An 18,905-nucleotide genomic window follows, 5' to 3' on the forward strand; every position below is an offset into this window, starting at 1 on the left:
AAATATATACAATATAGGAACCGTGCAAAAAATTTGTTTGCACAAATTACACACATTTATCCCCCACCCTTGCCACTCGTGTGGCCCACTGGCGTGGAATCCCTTCCCTTATTTTTGAAGGGCGTCTCCACCACACCCTGCCTCTCCCTAATATCCAGCAGCGGAAGGACCCTAGACTGTGGTCCTCTCCCACAGAGCCTTGGCGTTGGCTACCAGGCTTCCATGAGTCCCTCAGCACGTACTCCTGCAGTCTGCAGTGCGCCAATCGGCAACATTGCCCAACGGACATCCCGCTCCGCTGGGAGGTCAACAAAGCTTGGGCAGACCAAAGAGCGTCTTTCACCGAGTTGATGACCTTCCAGCAGCACTCGCTGTCAGTCTCTGAATACGTCCCTGGAAATAGTCCGTAAATCACAGAGTCCTCTGAAGGAGCTGTTCGGAATAAATTGTGACTGGGACCCTTGCTAACCTTTCCAGACTTTCTTTGCGAATCCACACTCTGCAAAGAGGTGGGCAACCGTCTCCTCTCCATAGCAGCGTGTGCAAGTAGTGAGGTTCCGACAGTACAGGAAGGATCTGATTGGGAGGGCTCCCCTCACCACCAGCCAAGCCATGTCTTGGTGCTTGTTGGTTAGTTCTGGCGATGAGGCATTTTGCCAGACAAGCTTGACAGTCTGCTCTGGGAACCATGCCACAGGATCCATGGAGTCAATTCCTTGGAGTGCCAGTAAGACGTTCTGTGCTGCCCACCCACTGCCCAATGGACTTGTGGTCAAAGGTGTTGGTCCAGAAGAACCTTTCCACGAACGACACATGGTGCAGCAATGTCCAGCTGATTGGCAGATTGCGTGGCATCTGCACCAGGCCCATCCTTTGCAACACTGGGAACAGATAGAACCTCAGTAGGTAATGACACTTGGTGCCCACGTGCCTTGGCCCTACGCGTTGTCTGATGCAACCACACACGAAGGTGGACATCGGGGTGAGGGCAACGTTGGGCACAATTTTACCCCCATTGTCTGCCGAAGTGCATTGCGGCTCGTTGCACCCAGTCTATCGTCAACCTCCAGATGAACTGGAAGACGGCCCGGTGATACCTGTGGCGTAGGAGGGAGGGACAGGTCACACTTTTGCCAAGTACAGCAGACCTGAGAGCACTTCATACCTGATGACCAAATTTTTCCCCGTTATAGAGATGGAGTGCTGCTTCCACAGCTCCAGATTCTTCCCCACCATGGCTATCTGCTCCAGCCAGTTCTTGTCACACGCCTCAGCTCCCCCGAACCAGATCCCCAGCATCTTCATGAAGTCATGCTAGATGGTGAAGGGGACAGAAGATCGGTCAGGCCAGTTGCCAAAGAGCATGCCCTCGCACTTCTTGCAGTTCACCCTGGCTCCCGTGGCCAACTCAAACTGGTCGCAGACGTTAATCAATCTGCGGACCGAACCTGGATCTGAGCAGAAGACGGCGACATCGTCTATGTTCAGGGAGGTTTTGACCTTTGTGCCCCCACTGTCTGGCAATGTAACTCCTCTGCTCGCGTCCTTCCTGATGGACAAGGATTAGGATCAGTGATACACAGACGAAGACGGGAGAGAGGGCAACCCTGCCTGACTCCAGACCTGACAGGGAAGCTGTCTGATTCCCACGCATTGATTTGGACTGCACTACAGATATTGGTGTAAAGCAGTTGGATCCAATTTCTGATTCCCTCCCCAAAGCCCGTTTTGGAGAATACGTCCCTCATGTACGTGTGCGATATCCTGTCGAAGGCCTCCTGGTCCAAGCTGTCAAGGCAGGCTTTCTGCCAGGTACAGCACAGGTTTGGGCCGGGTTGATCACCCTTTCCAGAGCAGACTTGACCCGGTTGGCGATGGCCTTAGACAGGATCTTGTAATCAACATTCAACAATGTGATGGGTCTCCAATTCTCATTCTCATTCAGATGGTTGGAATGAGGGTATGGTCATAGTTGTGTGGATCTTTAATAAAGGCTACCCTTTTGAGGCAGCGCCCCCTTATAGACCCCTTTGATGGTGGGGAGGTCCATGCATATGATGTACCATACACTTGTAGAGGCTTAATTGAGTATTTCATGCAGCATTGACCTGAATCTTCTCAATCTTAAAAAAGTAGAGGCATTAATGAACTTTTTAAAAAAATATATATTTTTTATGTTCTGGATCCAGGATAGATCTTCAGAGCCCAAGAGCTCGAAGCTGTTGATTCTTGCACTGTCCTGTCAATGAATGGTCTGTGGATTCTTGGCGTTACCCTCTTAAAGACAATCAGTTCCTTGGTCTTGCTGGCATTGCAAGTAAGATTGTTCTGGCACTATCAATTAGAGCACACGCACCCTCCCCCCCCCCCCATCCCCCACCTCACTCACTGGGGCCATTGTTGCCGATCGGCAAACTGACCTGTAAGTTCCCGCATTACCCGCTAAATAGCCCACCGCACGGAATATGTTAAGAGCTTGCCGTGGGCCGCATAAATTCTCGTGGCGGGCCGAATGTGGCCCACGGGCCATATTTTGGAGGCCCTGGTGTAGAGTAAAGCACAGGACTGAGCACACAATCTTGAGATGCTCTATGTAGATGGTTATTGAGGAGGAAGCATTGTTGCCAATTTGTACAGTTTGTGGTCTGCTGATGAGAATCCAGGGCTGAGTGGAGACCTAGTTTGAGTTTGGAGGGATGATGGTTTCACAGTTTCCCAATTGGGAGATCCAATTTATGAAATTAATAAGTTTGGAGGGATGATGGCGATGAATGATTGTCGATAAGCCATAGCCCGTGTATGTGTTCAAATGGTACAGTGAGTGCATAGTGGAGACCCAACAACTTTGCATCAACGCAGCACCATTTTGCCATGCTTCAAATGGAACATGCATGTATTGTAACATCTACAGACGTGGCTTGAAAGGTTATAACATCTTTTACAACCATGTCTAAAGTCAATCAAATAGGTTGAATGCATCTTTCTCCTTAATGTGGCATCAATCTCCTTCCTGTGATAGCACAACCAGGCAGCTCTGCATATGATAACAAGATCAACTATTTAATTATTTAGTAGTAAAGGATGCTTTTGATGAGGTCCCTTATGGTAGACTGATTGAGAAGATTAAGATGTACATAATTCAAGATTACTTGGTCGCATGATCTCTATTCCCTGCATTTCTATGCACCTATTCAAAAGCCTCTTCTTAAACGTCACTATCACATCAGTTTCCACCACCCTGGCAATGCATTCCAGACCCCCCCACCCCCATGTGAAAATCCTGCCTCGCACCTCCCTTAAGCATTTCCTTCTCTTACCTTCTTGCTCCGCTCTAGTGTTGGACTTTTTCACCCTCGGAAATTGGTTCTGACCATACCTTATCTAGTCGCACAATTTTATATTCTTCTATTAAGTCTCCCAGCAACCTCTATAACATTCCAGAGAAAACAATCCAAGCTGATTGTTGTAGCTGAAACCCTCTAATCCAGGCAGCATTCTGGTGAACCACATCTGTGCCCTTGCCAAAGCTACAGCTTTCCTGTAAAGTAGGGACCAGAACTGCACGTAATATTTGAAATGCGGTCCAACCAAAGTCCCACGGGACTACACTATGACTCTGACTCAAAGCCCCTAGCAATGAAGGCAAGCGGGAGATCCCTCTGCACATCATTGCTGTTAAGGCTCTTGCCATTAACTGCTCAATATCTCCTTATATTCAACCTTCAAAATGCAAAACCTCGCATATGCTCGAGTTTAACAATATCTTAAACGCAAATTTAAAGTCTAAAATGTGATTTGTAGAATTTTATGCAATGAAGTATATGTATATACTGCATAGAACATCTGCCTAAAATGTACATATTGATGGCAATGTTGTTAAAGATCTCTCCTTCACATGGACTGGCATTCAATATACTGCATTCATTTATGCTTCGGTTTATACATGCCATTGGCTTTGCATTGTGCCAATTAGCTAAATGACAGTTCCTCACTCCCAATTGAAGCTACTTGTTTTGTTTTACTGTGCTTTTCACAGCTGTGTTTCTTTAGAACCTGGACTATTTACGTACCTTCGAGCACTGTTTAATCTTGATACCATTATTAAGAATAAGGGGTAGGCCATTTAGGACTGAGATGATGAGAAACTTTTTTGTTACTCCTTAACCAATGTGCCCAAATTAATTTATAATTTTTAATTCTATTTATACTAATGCACAGACTAATTACTAATTTTAAGCAGCGGGAGTGGATGATGGGCAGATAGAACTGGGTGGGGAGAGGAATGGGTAGGATAATTGAAGATAGACTAAAAACTAGGTGAGAGGGAAAGCATCTTGATAGAGGGCATTCTGAAATTAGAAAGTTCAATATTCATACCATTGTGTTGTGTTCATCCCTCCTATTCTCTTCCCATCTGGTTCCACCTATCATTTACCAGCATATATCCCAAACTCCTTTGGTCTGCCATTTACTGGCAATCTACCTGTTCATGCATGACCATAACCCGAAATGTTGACTTACACCTTTTGCTTCCACAGATGCGGATTTTTTCTTCTTGATTCTACCATCTCTATATTCTCGCATCTTCTGAAGTTTACACTGGTGCTAGGTAATATCATGCCTTTCCATTGAATGCATTTGGTTAGGATAATGGAATTGAAATGCCAATTCAGAAGGTTATTAGTTAATATTAGATCTATGCTCTTATTCAGACTTTGGATAGCTATTGAGCAAATTAAAAATTAGATTGATTCTATCAGTTTCAAGGTTGACTATATTGGAGTATTTTAACTTGCCTATTTGTTGGATTTTATTTATTGGTGTCAGTGAAGAAAATATTGAAGGATATCATGTATAAAATATGTGGAAATAGAAATAAAATGTATCTAATCCTTCATTGAATCTTCGAATGTTAGGAATCTTTACAATAAGAAATAAAACTTTGAACACTGCAGCGCTTATCTTGTTTACCGATCTATAGTGCTTCCTCATTGAAATTAAAAACAATTAATTGTAACAATAAATTAATTCTGCAGAAAAAGAAATTGGGGTAACACATCAGATTGAAAATCCTTCATCAGGTCATTTATTCTTGCTGTTTTCTGCCCATTAACTAATCCTCAATCTAGACCAGTATATTACTCCTTAAATAACGGCAACCTTTTATGTTTCACCGTGTCAAAACCCCGATGGAAGTCCAAATGCATTGTATTAACCAGTTCACTCTTATCTATTTTATTGGTTGCAACCTCAAAAAAACCCATCACTTTCCCTTTCATAAACCAATATTGACTTTGCCTGTTCCTTTTGTATTTCCAATAAGCCATGTCACTGCTCGCGATGTGAGCTGATTTTGGTGTTCTATTTATTTACAGCATTTTCTGCTTTATATTAGCATTAATAAATTCATTTTTGCATTATCTATTTCTGCTGCTGCATCTAATGCGACATTATGTCATGTGATCTTTTATATATTAGTATTCAAGTACGTTTTAATTTGGTCCAATTTGTATGGGGTAAATGAGCAAATTTAGGTTTCCGTGAATGTGCTGTAAATTGTCATGTTTTTTTATGTAATAACAGTTGTCATGTTATTTGATGTAATAACAAGTTCTAAAATGGAATATTAATAAGCTGGAATTTTAATTATCCAAACAATGAGGCCTATGAGTTACTGAATTTTTTTTAAAATTTGTAAGCCTACATGCCTGAGGGCACGCTTAAAAGCATTACAGGTTATAATTCTGTCAGTCCTATTTGATGTTTATCCGAGTATATTTGAAAGGGTGTGATGATGGCCTATTTTCGGCACTTGAACACAAAGCAATGAACATTATAATACTTGACTAGACACAAGGAACTGCAGATGCTGGTTTACAAAAATAAACAAAGTGCTGAAGCAGCTCAGTGGGTCAGGTAGCGCCTGTGGGGAATGTGGATAGGCAAGGTTAGATGCATTTGCTGCTATTTCCTTGCGTCATGTTTCTGTTTCTAAAGGTAGGTCCAGCCTGTTCATCCTTCCCATTTGCCAATTTTTTTTATTACATGAATTAACCTCTTTTCATAGCCCTCAATCTCCCCCAAGCATGTCTCATCTATCACAGTATTGTAGGTATACCTCAAAGGACTGCAGCGGTTTCACCACCATCTTAAGGGCAATTAGTATTGGGCAATTAAATGCTGGCTCAGCCTGTGCAGCTCATCCCATGAATGTGAAAAATATCTTGAGAGCCTGGAGATCAAAATTATGCGTGATGTTCTAGATAAAATTGAATCTTGCAATAAAGGATAATATTCAATTTTAGCAAAACTGACGGAACCTGATGATTCATGATTAGATTGATGTCTTAATTTTGCGGAGGGCTAGTTAATTTTAATTCCTTTAATGGGAATCTCCATTTGCAGTAGAAAAGAGGCCGATTAAAATTTTGCAATTTTGGCTTCAGAACAGTTGCCGTGGTGAAAGTTATTTTGAATGTGTACTAATTTAAGCAAAGTGTTCTCCATTGATTATAAAACAAACTTATTTAAAGCAGAAAGGACCAAATACTCAGCTAACTGTAGAAGCCGAACAAAATTTGGATTTAAAAAAAAAAGGAAATTTCTTGCTATGTGTTGATTTTGATGTACAAATATCGGTTTCTATAAATTTAGCAATACATACACCATTTGCAGTTGAAAACAAACTGCATGGAGTATTAAAATATTTTTTAGTGTTTGCATTAAATATTATTGTCAATCTTACTATACCTCGTGATCATTTTTTAAATTTGGCCTTTGGAGCTGTCTTCTATCTGGCATTATTTTTGAGGAAATAAATCGGAGATAAATAGAAAGACTTTATATTATCGTTGATAAATTATATGCAGGTCAAGTGACCATGAAAGCCCTAGGAGAAATCTAAATTACAGCATGTAACAAAAATTGTGGTACTACATAATTTTTTTTGAATACATTTAAATTACAGCAATTAAAAGTACAGCTGGCTTTTAATCTGTCTTTTGTCAACAAACCCAATACTAGTCAAAGTTCTTTCTTGCTGAATTAGGCAATTAAAGCAATTAAAGTCTGCTGTGTATCACTCGCCTTGAATAAGTGATAAGAGTGATCTAGATTTACTAATGCTTTAGAGTTTAATGGTGAATTATCAAACCCGTGTTTAAAATAAGTAGTTAGATAAACCAGCAGTGCAAAGTGATGAGGATGTCAATATAATTAAGGACCTTTAACACCCCAGTCATTCCCTTCTGTCAGGCAGAAGATGCAAAATTTGAAAGTGTACCACCAATTTCAGGAACAGTCTTCCTTCTTATGAGACCACTGATCCTCTCATAAGATAAGGGTGCATTTCCAATCTAACAAACCTACCTCACTATGGCACTTGTACATTTTTTAAAATCTGAACTTTTGTCTAACTGTAACACTATAATACTTGCATTATAGTCTGCCTTCTATAATTTTTTTCTTTCCACTGCCTGTTATGCTTGTGAATGGCATAATTTTACTGATGCATTACATGATTTGACTGGATAGTACGCAAACAGTTTTTCTTTTTCTCTGTACACAAAGATAATAAACCAATATTAGTATCATTATTACCATTGTTCTACCTCAACGTTTTTATTATACGCTAGACCAACTGGGACCCGTTGGGTCCCTGTCACACGGGAGGAGGCCTGGTCCCCCAACGCAACCTGTTCCCCAATGCAATATTGCACTACTAACCCGTAGCCCCCACGGGAGGCGTGGTCCCCACCCCTCCAACCCGTTGCCGAACGTAAGATTCCCACCCTCCATAACCCCTCTCCCCTCCCTACCCTCCTGACCCGTTGGGCTCCATTTCCCCAACGCAATATTCCACCACTCACCTGTTTCCACCACTCACCTTTTTCCCCCAATGCAATCAATCCTCCCCACCTGAGGGGGTGGGGGGGCAGTCGACGCTTGTCGAGGCTCCATTGGGTCAATCAATCCTTCCCACATGGGGGGGGGGAGCAAAAATCTCACTCTCTCCTTACTCCCCTTGAAGCTGCTGACCCCATTGTTTCTCGTGTCACCTCTCCCTCGCACTCCTTTTCTCTAAACTCAGTCACTCCCTCGGTCAGCTCTCCCCTTTCGCACTCCCCCATTAAAGACAATGTTTAAATGACATTTGTTCTCCTCCCATCCCCGACTCCATCAACTCTCATAACTTCTGTATTGGCAGCGGAAATCACATTGTGATGTCATTTTTGGTTTTCGGAATCTTCACGGCAGCTTGTGTAAATGAGCTCCCATTGTGATTGGCGAACTGTGAGATACCATTGTGACATCATCACTGGAAGCTGCTAGAAAAGTCTCCCACTCACAGGCAGTTATTATATTCAAAGTTGGCTTTTTAAAAACTTTAACTATCAATAACGTGAAAAATATCAAATGTGAAGAAACTTGATACAAACGACCACGGGGAAAATTTGAGAAGATTCTGCAAAAATGTTCGCGCTATTGTGTTCCGTTTTGGCGTAGTTCCTCGATCTCACAGACAGACAGATAAAACAAGACAAGACTTTTAATAGTATACTAGACCAAGTGCAGACCCGTTGGGTCTATTCCCAATTTGTCAGTGAACAAGTGCAGACGAAATGTATAATTTCAATCAAATCAGCTGAGTACATGGTCCAATTTTGTTTTGTTAAGGTTAGGAAAATTTGAAGATAGTTGCAAAATGCTGGAGTAACTCGGTGGGACAGGCAGCATCCCTGGAGAGAAGGAATGGGCGACATTTCATAGAAACATAGAAATCAGGTGCAGGAGTAGGCCATTCGGCCCTTCGAGCCTGCACCGCCATTCAATATGATCATGGCTGATCATCCAACTCAGTATCCCGTACCTGCCTTATCTCCATACCCCCTGATCCCCTTAGCCACAAGGGCCACATCTAACTCCCTCTTAAATATAGCCAATGAACTGGCCTCAACTACCCTCTGTGGCAGAGAGTTCCAGAGATTCACCACTCTCTGTGTGAAAATGTTTTTTCTCATCTCAGTTTTAAAGGATTTCCCCCTTATCCTTAAGCTGTGACCCCTTGTCCTGGACTTCCCTAACATCGGGAACAATCTTCCTGCATCTAGCCTGTCCAACCCCTTAAGAATTTTGTAAGTTTCTATAAGATCCCCTCTCAATCTCCTAAATTCTAGAGAGTATAAACCAAGTCTATCCAGTCTTTCTTCATAAGACAGTCCTGACATCCCAGGAATCAGTCTGGTGAACCGTCTCTGCACTCCCTCTATGGCAATAATGTCCTTCCTCAGATTTGGAGACCAAAACTGTACGCAATACTCCAGGTGTGGTCTCACCAAGACCCTGTACAACTGCAGTAGAACCTCCCTGCTCCTATACTCAAATCCTTTTGCAATGAAAGCGAACATACCATTCGCTTTCTTTACTGCCTGCTGCACCTGCATGCCTACCTTCAATGACTGGTGTACCATGACACCCAGGTCTCGCTGCATCTCCCCCTTTCCCAATCGGCCACCCTTCTTCAGACTGATGTCAGGGGAGTTGGCGGGACAAAGAAAGCATGTAGTCAGAGACAGTAAGACTGGCGGGAGAATTGGGAAGGAGGAGGGGATAGAGAGGGAAAGCAAGGGCTATTTGAAGTAAGAGAAGTCAATGTTCATACCGCTGGGGTGTAAACTACCCAAGCGAAATATGAGGTGCTTTTCCTCCAATTTGCCCTGGGCCTAACTCTGACAATGGAGGACCAGGACAGAAGGTCAGATTGGGAATGGGAGGGTGAGTCGAATTGCTGAGCAACCGGGAAATCAGGTAAGTTAAGACAGACTAAGCGGAGCGGTTCAGCGAAACGATCGCAGAGCGGGCTCTTAATCTCGCAAATATAGAGAGGTTGACACCTGGAACAACGGGTATAGTAGATGGGGTTGGAGGAAGTGCAAGTGAACCTCTGCCTCACCTGGGCAGACTGTTTGTGGGCTCGCAAGTGAAGTGTGCGCCCCAGGGAGGCGCCCACAGACTGAGTGGAGTGTTAGTGATGCTTACTCCGCTCCTTCAGCTTTATATTCTCCTCGCTAGGCGAGTCGGGTGCCGCCTGTAACTGACAGCACACCCGGCCAATCAATGCGGCGATGGAGCAGGAAGAGGCGTTGCCGTCCCTGACAGGAGAGGAGACCAATCTACGTTGCGGCGAATGACAGGAGAGGGGACCAATCTGCGTATGCATGGATTTTAAAATCTTAACTTTTAAAATAAACATAGATCGTAACAAAACTTGCTGTCTGTGTAGCACAGGAGAATGGTGAGTAAGTTGGCGAAAATTGTAGCGCTATCGTGTACCGTTTTTGCGAAAATAGAAAAAACTGCAAAACTGGAAGAGCACAAGATCAGAGTTTTAGAATTTGCATAGATTTGGATGTGTGCTTGAAGAACCTGACTGCTTGTCTTGGACATGCTGGAAGATGGATTTTGACTGAGTAGTTTTTTAATTGGCACAGGTGGGATGAATGAAATATTTTCCTTTTCTATTTTGTAAAGTCTTATTCTCATCTATGAAATTAAAACCTAAGTTTGCAATTCACTAAGTAGCTTAGTTTTTACATTTGGCAGATGGGAATGTCTACAGATAATGATTTGGGTCAAAGTTGAAGTGCGTGCACAAGAGCCTGAATGACCTTTCGCAATTAAACCTAAGTGTGTGGTGTGGTGAGGCGGACACTGATAGTGATCTGACTGCATTATGTTTGGAGTTTTAAAATAGTGGCATGCATTCTCTACTCTTGTGACATCTGTTCTGAGCAGCAACCCACACAAAGCTAACTGAGAACTCTCCATCTTGCAAATCCATATATAGATGGATCAAAAAGAACCCCTTTTCAAAAGATATTGCCACTTTATTTCCTCTTTGGTTTTATTATAACATTTTTTTAACACAATCTTGTTGGTTATGTTGAACTGTATGTAGCACGTTCTTCTCAGTCCTCTTGTCTCAATTTCTAGGAGTACATTGTTCTCACCCCATGTGCTCCTACTTAATAACTTTCTCAAAATCTAAATTAGAATTAAAGAAGTAGATGGACAGCTGATTAAAAGTCCTTTTATTTAAATTTTAAATGCATTGGCTGGTACATGTTTAAAATTAATTTGGAAATTAGATTTTTTTTAAATCACATTGCAGTGAATATATATACTTTAAATAATTTGAAAAAGCTGGAAATGACTTCATAGTTTTGAATTTCCTTAATCTGATCATTTTACTTTGCAGTAACATGCAGTTCTGAAAATATCTCTCCCTAACTCACTGGGTTAAAGTATTAGATCAATGAGTGAATGCTTAACTTCCATTGTGTATAATTCTTACCTTAAAAAAAAAACTACCAAGGTTTACAAAAATGTTGCCAAATTAGTGAATGATCATGTCCATTGGTTGTTTCATTCACTAATGAGGTGTTGTTACCGAAAATAGGCCATCTGGTTCTAAATTTATGCTGTTTTTTTCTTTTTGTGACAATATTCGGACACCTGTCATTGCCATTCTTTTCCCTTCACTTTCCCCTTCAAGATTCCTTACGAAGTGGACCATATGAGATCGCTATGTCTAGCAGACCATTTTGTTTTGAGGATCTTTGCCTTTCATAATCTCTACACATGCAATTAATAGGAATATGTTTATTTATAGTTATCAATATCTATCTAGATTTAAAGGAGATAGATCGATTATTTATTTCCATTCCCATCACTTCCATATTCTAATGGATTTGATGCCAATACTAAAGTAATAATCTGAAATGAGCGTTTTCCAAGACATTCTTTTTGATCAAGCTTTGCATCTGTCCAGAAGATTTCATGTGGTAGATTAGTGCAAATGTTTTTGTTGATTGATATTTGGGAAAAGATGTTTCTCCCATGCATAGTGCAGTAAATATAGGGTTTTTAAATCATTAAACAATAACATTATCAGATTGCTTTAATGATTTATATCTGGAACACACTGGATAACTTTCAAATTTATAGTTTAAACTAATACTCTTTTTCATTATTCTTTTAACTATCTCAGATATTACAAGATAATTAGTAGTATGAATTAATTTTGTTTCATTGGAATGATAAATTTTGCATTTCTTCCCTTCATCCCTGATGGAATTGTTTGTTGTAAGGATTTTTGCCATGTGGATTTGCCATTAAAGCTTAACTGGTCCATATATTTACATGACTGTTTACTTTTCTATGTATCAGCATTTATTGCATCATGCATTGCTGTTGCCAATCAGCTACTAGGATCTATTTAAATTTATTGTTGGGTTTCTTCTTTTGTTAGTTGCTCACAGTGTATCTCTGGCATTATGTTATGCTTAGCAAAAATGAAATTTCTCCCTGTATTACTGAACTGGTTTAATAATAATAATAAATACTTTATTGATCCCCTCAGGGGAAATTCAGATGTCCAGAAGCCCCCAACCAACAAACCCACAGATTCAAAACGAACGCAGACAGAAAATACATAGAATACACTGTGGACACTACCTGAGAGCAATAAATACTTAAAAAGACCAATAATTAACAATTAAAAATGCATCCCCCTACAGCCTAGCGGTCCGAATTATAAAATCTAATGGCTGCAGGGGTGAAGGATCTCCTGAACCGCTCCGTTCTACAGGGCAGGGAGAGGAGCCGGTTGTTGTTCAGAGTGCTCTTTTGACTCTCCAGAATTACATGGAGGGGATGCCCGGGGTTTTTCAGGATGACCTGCACCTTGTGCCTCATAAGCCTCTCAAGCACATCCATCCCAGAGTCTACTCTCCCCTCCAGCACTGAGCTAGCTCGTTTAACCAGTTTGACCAGCTTCTTGTTGTTTTTTTTCACTAATGCTGTTGCCCCAGCAGACAACAGCGTAGAAAATAACACTTGCAACCACAGTGTTGTAAAACATGTGCAGCATATCACTACACACATTGAAGGATTTGAGCCTTCTGAGGAAAAAGAGTCTGCTCTGGCCTTTTTTGTAGAGGGAGTCAGAGTTGACAGATCAGTCCAGTTTGTTATCAAGGTGCACTCCAAGGTATTTATATGTCTGCACCACCTCAATGTCAGCCCCAGCAGCGTTGACTGGCTGAAGGGGGAGCTTGGACCTGCCAAAGTTAACCACCATCTCTTTAGTCTTAGTTGTGTTCAGGATGAGACGGTTCTCTTCACTCCAGGCACAAAAGGAACTGGTCAAGTTCCTGTATTCCTCCTCCTGCCCGTTCCTTACACATGCCACAATCGCTGTATAGAAACAGACATAGAAACATAGAAATTAGGTGCAGGAGTAGGCCATTCGGCCCTTCGAGCCTGCACCGCCATTCAATATGATCATGGCTGATCATCCAACTCAGTATCCCGTACCTGCCTTCTCTCCATACCCCCTGATCCCCTTAGCCACAAGGGCCACATCTAACTCCCTCTTAAATATAGCCAATGAACTGGCCTCAACTACCCTCTGTGGCAGAGAGTTCCAGAGATTCACCACTCTCTGTGTGAAAAAAGTTCTTCTCATCTCGGTTTTAAAGGATTTCCCCCTTATCCTTAAGCTGTGACCCCTTGTCCTGGACTTCCCTAACATCGGGAACAATCTTCCTGCATCTAGCCTGTCCAACCCCTTAAGAATTTTGTAAGTTTCTATAAGATCCCCTCTCAATCTCCTAAATTCTAGAGAGTATAAACCAAGTCTATCCAGTCTTTCTTCATAAGACAGTCCTGACATCCCAGGTATCATCTGAATATTTCTGTACGTGGCATGTGTCAGACTTATAGTTAAAGTCTGCTGTATACAGGGTGAAGAGGAACGGGGCCAGAACCGTTCCCTGTGGGGCACCAACATTGTACACCACTGTGCCAGAGACGCTGTCCCCCAGCTTGACAAACTGTGGTCGACCCGTCAGATAGTCGTATATCCAGCTGAGCCGCACAGTCATTTAGTAGCCTGGGACATAATATATTGCTAATTACTTTTAATATATTTATATTTCCCCACCTAGAAAAGGTGAAACCTGAATTGCATTAACCAGTCACTGTTCAGACTGAGATTTTTTTTCAGTGATTAAAACCCATTTGTAAAAACATGGAGATTGGATTACGCCAGAGCATTAATTGAGATATTTAGCTTGTCTTATTTCTGTTAGTGCAATGATGTGTTGGCATTCTGGGTTTTGTGGTATGTAGAATGTGAAATTTGATCTACGTGACAAGTTCTTAAAATGGATATATAGTTTTTATAAATGGAAACTGAACATGTCTTGTGATTAGGAAGGTTGGCAAAAGATGAGAAATCTTTTGCAAACTGCATACAGGAATGAATGTCTTCATAGTGTTTACCAGTAATAGTGAAATATGGTCTGTCCAGTTTTGTTTATTTTTGTTGTAGATTTTCAATTAAAAAAACAAACCTAATGCTTGCTTTGTGCTTTTCAGTGTGTATACCTATGGAAATCATTTGCTTACTTTTTTTATTGAAATAGAACTTGTAAATCTCGAGACCCTCGGCATTTATAAGAAATTCTGGGATATAACAACTTTATGCTAGTCATTTCTGTATGACATACCAGTGCTTGAGTGTAATCTTTCTCATTCTGCATCTCATCTTGTATCCTCAGTTTCATTATTTTTAAGTTTCTGCTTGGAATCAAATTCAATCCTGAAGATATTTGTGGTACGATGCTGTACCAAGTACTCCGTAATATTATTCAGGGAACTGACTTTGTGTATTTCATAAATGGGCTTGTGTATGTAATTAGAAATATTGAAGTTGCTGAGCTGCTTCATTTTCCTCTCCTGACTGAAACTGAGGTATGTTTTCACAGATGTCAGCCACTGCCCAGTATTTTATCCATGCTTCAATACTTTGAGTGCACTTGGGTAGTGATTGTTGGCAGACAGTTCCTGAACTGGCGCCTACAGACATCTGCTTTCTATCAAGAATTGCTGTGTAGTTTTGGGGGTGGGGAATAACCTAATCTACGGATAGTAGATGTTACGAGTTTACCAAAGTTTTAACATTGGGAGTACTGGTGAAAGAAGCACCAATGGTCAATAAGGTAGTGGAAACCAGGTTTATTTACAAACATGCACATAGTAGAAAATGCTGTTTTCAATCGTTGCTGGTCCCAAGAGTGTAAATGAAGTGTGTGCTAGTGGTTGCACTGAAAGAGTTGATTGGTATTCACATAGTTTGAATTATTTAAATGTTATTTGTGCATTGTCACAGTTACAGAATGAGTGTTGTCTTGAAATTATTTCAAAGGCGAATGTGATGCAATTAAAAGTTTGTATTTGATTGAATAGATCCCAGAAAGGGAGGGAATCATTAAACAATAGCATTATTGGATTGCTTTAATGATTTATATCTGGAACACACTGGATAACTTTCAATGTATAGTTTAGACTAATACATTTTCATTATTCTTTTATCTATCTCGGATATTACAAGATAATTAGTGTGTATTTATTTCATTCCCTGTTTAAGAGTATGTAATTTGTTAATGATGTAGTTTATGCGGTTGAATTCATGAGCACTTTCAGTTGTGTATTTTTATTCACCTTTCATCTGAAAGTAAAGCTCTATAACAATCCATTTTCATTGGCATTTCCCTGGATCCCCTCCAACAATTTATTATAAGGTATGAATGGTGATTGTTTATGTGGGTAACTATTATCAGTTACAGTTTATTGAACACTGGTGGCACTGAATAATGGTCAGTATTTTTTAGACTGTTATCTCCTAAACTGAGAATGTAGTTAAGAATCAACTGTTTTTGTGATTTCTGGGGTGCATGTAGGCCAGATAAAGATGTCAGATGGAATTATCTGACCATCCATTAAATTGTCATTTCAGTCATCTACTTTTAATCTAGATTTATTTAATATCTCATCTGCCAGAGTGACATTGGTTTTATAATTTAGACAAATAAGTTGACTATTGGGCTACTGTGTCCTCTTCTGCAGATCATACTGCATAATTAATAGTACACAGTCACTTTCTCGAGTCAAGCAAATTGTATACCAGCCAGCTGCCCTTGTAGTGATTGGGATTACATCATTTATCCACAGATTGCAAGTGTAATTAACACTATAATACTCTTCCTTCCTGCACTGGGAGTTGTGCTAAAACCAAATTAGCAATTTTCATCTCAGTATCATTCCATGAGTGCGTAATTCTTTTTTTATGTAGAGATTATCACATATCTGCGTCCACCTCGCTAATCGCTGTGAATCAGAGGCTAGTTACTCAACCCAAGCTTGATAGGGCCTGACAATAGATATTGTTTTTTTTGGGCATGTGTATTTTGATAATGTATTTGGACCATGCCACACTGTCGGCTTAAATCAGTAATTTATCAGAGTTAGATTTTGCTGAAAATGTACACAAAATGCTGGAGTAACTCAGTGGGACTGGCAGCTCTCTGAAGAGAAGGAATGGGTGACGTTTTTGGGTGGAGACCCTTCTTCAGACTGAGAGTCGGGGAGGGGGAGATACAGAGATAGGAAAGTGTAAGGTGTGAGAACGAGACACCAAAGGGGGTGATCAACGGTTTCCTCTCACATTCCAAAGACTACAGGTTTGTCGGTTAATTTGCTGGTATAAGCGTAAATTGTCCCTAGTGTATGCGTAGGATAGTATTAATGTGCGTGGGCTGAAGGGCCTGTTTCTGCGCTGTGTTTCTACACTAACCAGAAAATTGCAATGTTGATAAAATCTGTAAAAATGAATTGACTTTCATTTTTCTGAATCATGAGCGCACCCTGATAGATTTAATTTACAGGTGCCATCATAATGTAGGTCACATATAGTAGCCACCCACAGACCAGCTGTGATCACCAACCTGGTCACCAGATAGGAAATATCTCAAGTACTTCTCATTGAATGAGTCACCATTTCTGACTCATTTTAACAAAGCAGTATATTCAGTAAGTTAAATTTAGTTAAATTGAATCACTCCCAATTCAATTTTACTTGAATAAATGAATCAGACAAATGAGAGCTCTGTGGAAACCTATAAAATTCTAACATGACCAGATATACTATGTACAGAAAGAATGTTGCAGATGTCTTGAGAACCCAGGGTTGGGTGTCACAAGTTCTGGCCTGATAAGTTTTCAGTCCTCCCCCCTTGACTGCTTGGGTGTTTCACATTTGAAAATGTTCAAGGTCTCAATTTTGATTGCATTCCGAGTGGTCAAGCACATTGTTTCAATTCGGTTAGACTTAAAATTAGATTTCAGGTTCCAATGGAATTTGATTTGAGGTTACATTTCAAGTGCAAAAAATATAAACATAAATTTCACAACCTTCTCATTCACCTTTCTTCTATTTAAACTAGTTAACCTCATACAAACATTTATACTAAATGGTCCCTGACACATAATAACTTTACAAGAGTTTTTTGTTTAGGTAGCTGTAGGTTTTTAACTTGGGACTCGGAATTTCCCATGGCTCACTAAGTTTGAACTGCAATGCTGTATTATCAATATTACTGAATTTTGAATAGCCAGAGATGGTCATATGCATCTCTCACAGCCTCTTGGAGCTGAGAGCTGTAAATATTCTCGTGGCATGTTGTATATTAAATGTTTGTTCAATTTCTGGACACGTGGGCCACAAACTGTCTCAACTCTACATAGTATAGTTTGTTACTTTTCCTGTATATAAGGTTAACCATTATTGCAACAATTTTGAATGGAATATTTATTGCTGATGTTGTTTTTGACCAGACTGATGGATACAAAAGTAGTTAATAAAGTCTAGATCTCATTGTAGCATTGATCAATACACCTCACGAGTTATTATTTGCGAATCTAAAAGTAACCCATTTTTATTCTGTTTCTCTCTAGTATCTTCCCTATCCACGTCAATATATTAAATCTATCAGTTGCCTGCATTTTAGTGCAGTAACATTTAGTCGCACCTTCCCAATCCCTTTCAGAAATTCAAATACCCTATATTTACTACTTCCCCTTCATCCATCCTTTTGGTTATATCTTCCATTAGTAAATTAGTTAAAATTGGTTTTGGAAAGCCATATTAAGTTGTAATTTTCCAAATGTTCAGCTATTGCTTCATCAATTGAATTCCAGCATTTCCCCAATGTTAAATGTTATAGGTAGACACAAAATGCTGGAGTAGCTCAGTGGGCCAGGCAGCATCTCTAGAGAGAATGAATGGGTGACGTTTCAGGTCGAGGTCCCATCTTTAGTCGACCCGAAACGTCACCCATTCCTTCTCTCCAGAGATGCTGCCTGGCCTGCTGAGTTACTCCAACATTTTGCGTCCACCTTTGATTTAAACCAGCATCTGCAGCTCTTTACTACACATGTTAAATGTTATGTTAAGTGGCCCATAATTTACTGCTTTCTGTTCCCCTGCTTTGTTGATTAGCAGTGTTACAGTTGTAGTTTTTCAGTCCTCTGGGACCTGTGGAATCTAGGGAATTTTAGTGGAGAACAAGGAACACATCCATTATCTCTGCAGGCACTTCCTCAAGTTTTCAACTAGGAGTTACCAAGGGACTTTCCAGTTTTTAACAACATTAGTTTGGGGAGTTTTCTCCAGTGTAAGTTCCTCCTTCCTTATAGATCTTCAATAATGTGATTGGGATGATTTCCAGGTGTTCTAACCCAAATACCCATCCAAAATAAGCATCTCTGCTATTTCCCATCATTGAGATCCCAAATTTCCACGTCTAAGGCACAGTGCTATTCTTGTTATTTTACTGTAGGTGTGCTCTTCCCCCCCCCCCCTCCCGGCTCTGAACATTTTTTTCATTTAAAAACAAAGAATTGAAGACAAAGTATTGTTCACTTCATGATTTTATTTGGGAGAAGTGAGAAAAGGCAAACATCTGCAATTCGATCAATCTTTGAAATAATTTAAGTATAAA

The 18,905-nt window shown here is 40.5% G+C and overlaps 1 protein-coding gene across 9 annotated transcripts in view; it reads left to right on the forward strand.

Moving 5' to 3' along the window:
- The window catches only part of brd4 (bromodomain containing 4), a 133,525-nt gene that overhangs the window by 9,854 nt on the left and 104,766 nt on the right, over positions 1 to 18,905 (forward strand). For 2 of the 9 annotated variants that reach the window (XM_055664106.1, XM_055664101.1), the window contains exon 2: positions 4,539 to 4,609. The exons of the other annotated variants lie outside the window; for them this stretch is intronic. The gene's annotated coding sequence lies outside the window, so the exon portion shown is untranslated. The remainder of the gene's footprint in view (positions 1 to 4,538; positions 4,610 to 18,905) is intronic. 9 annotated transcript variants of the gene reach the window in all.

Source organism: Leucoraja erinacea, chromosome 39 (genome assembly GCF_028641065.1).
Source record: "Leucoraja erinacea ecotype New England chromosome 39, Leri_hhj_1, whole genome shotgun sequence".
Classification (NCBI taxonomy): domain Eukaryota; kingdom Metazoa; phylum Chordata; class Chondrichthyes; order Rajiformes; family Rajidae; genus Leucoraja; species Leucoraja erinaceus.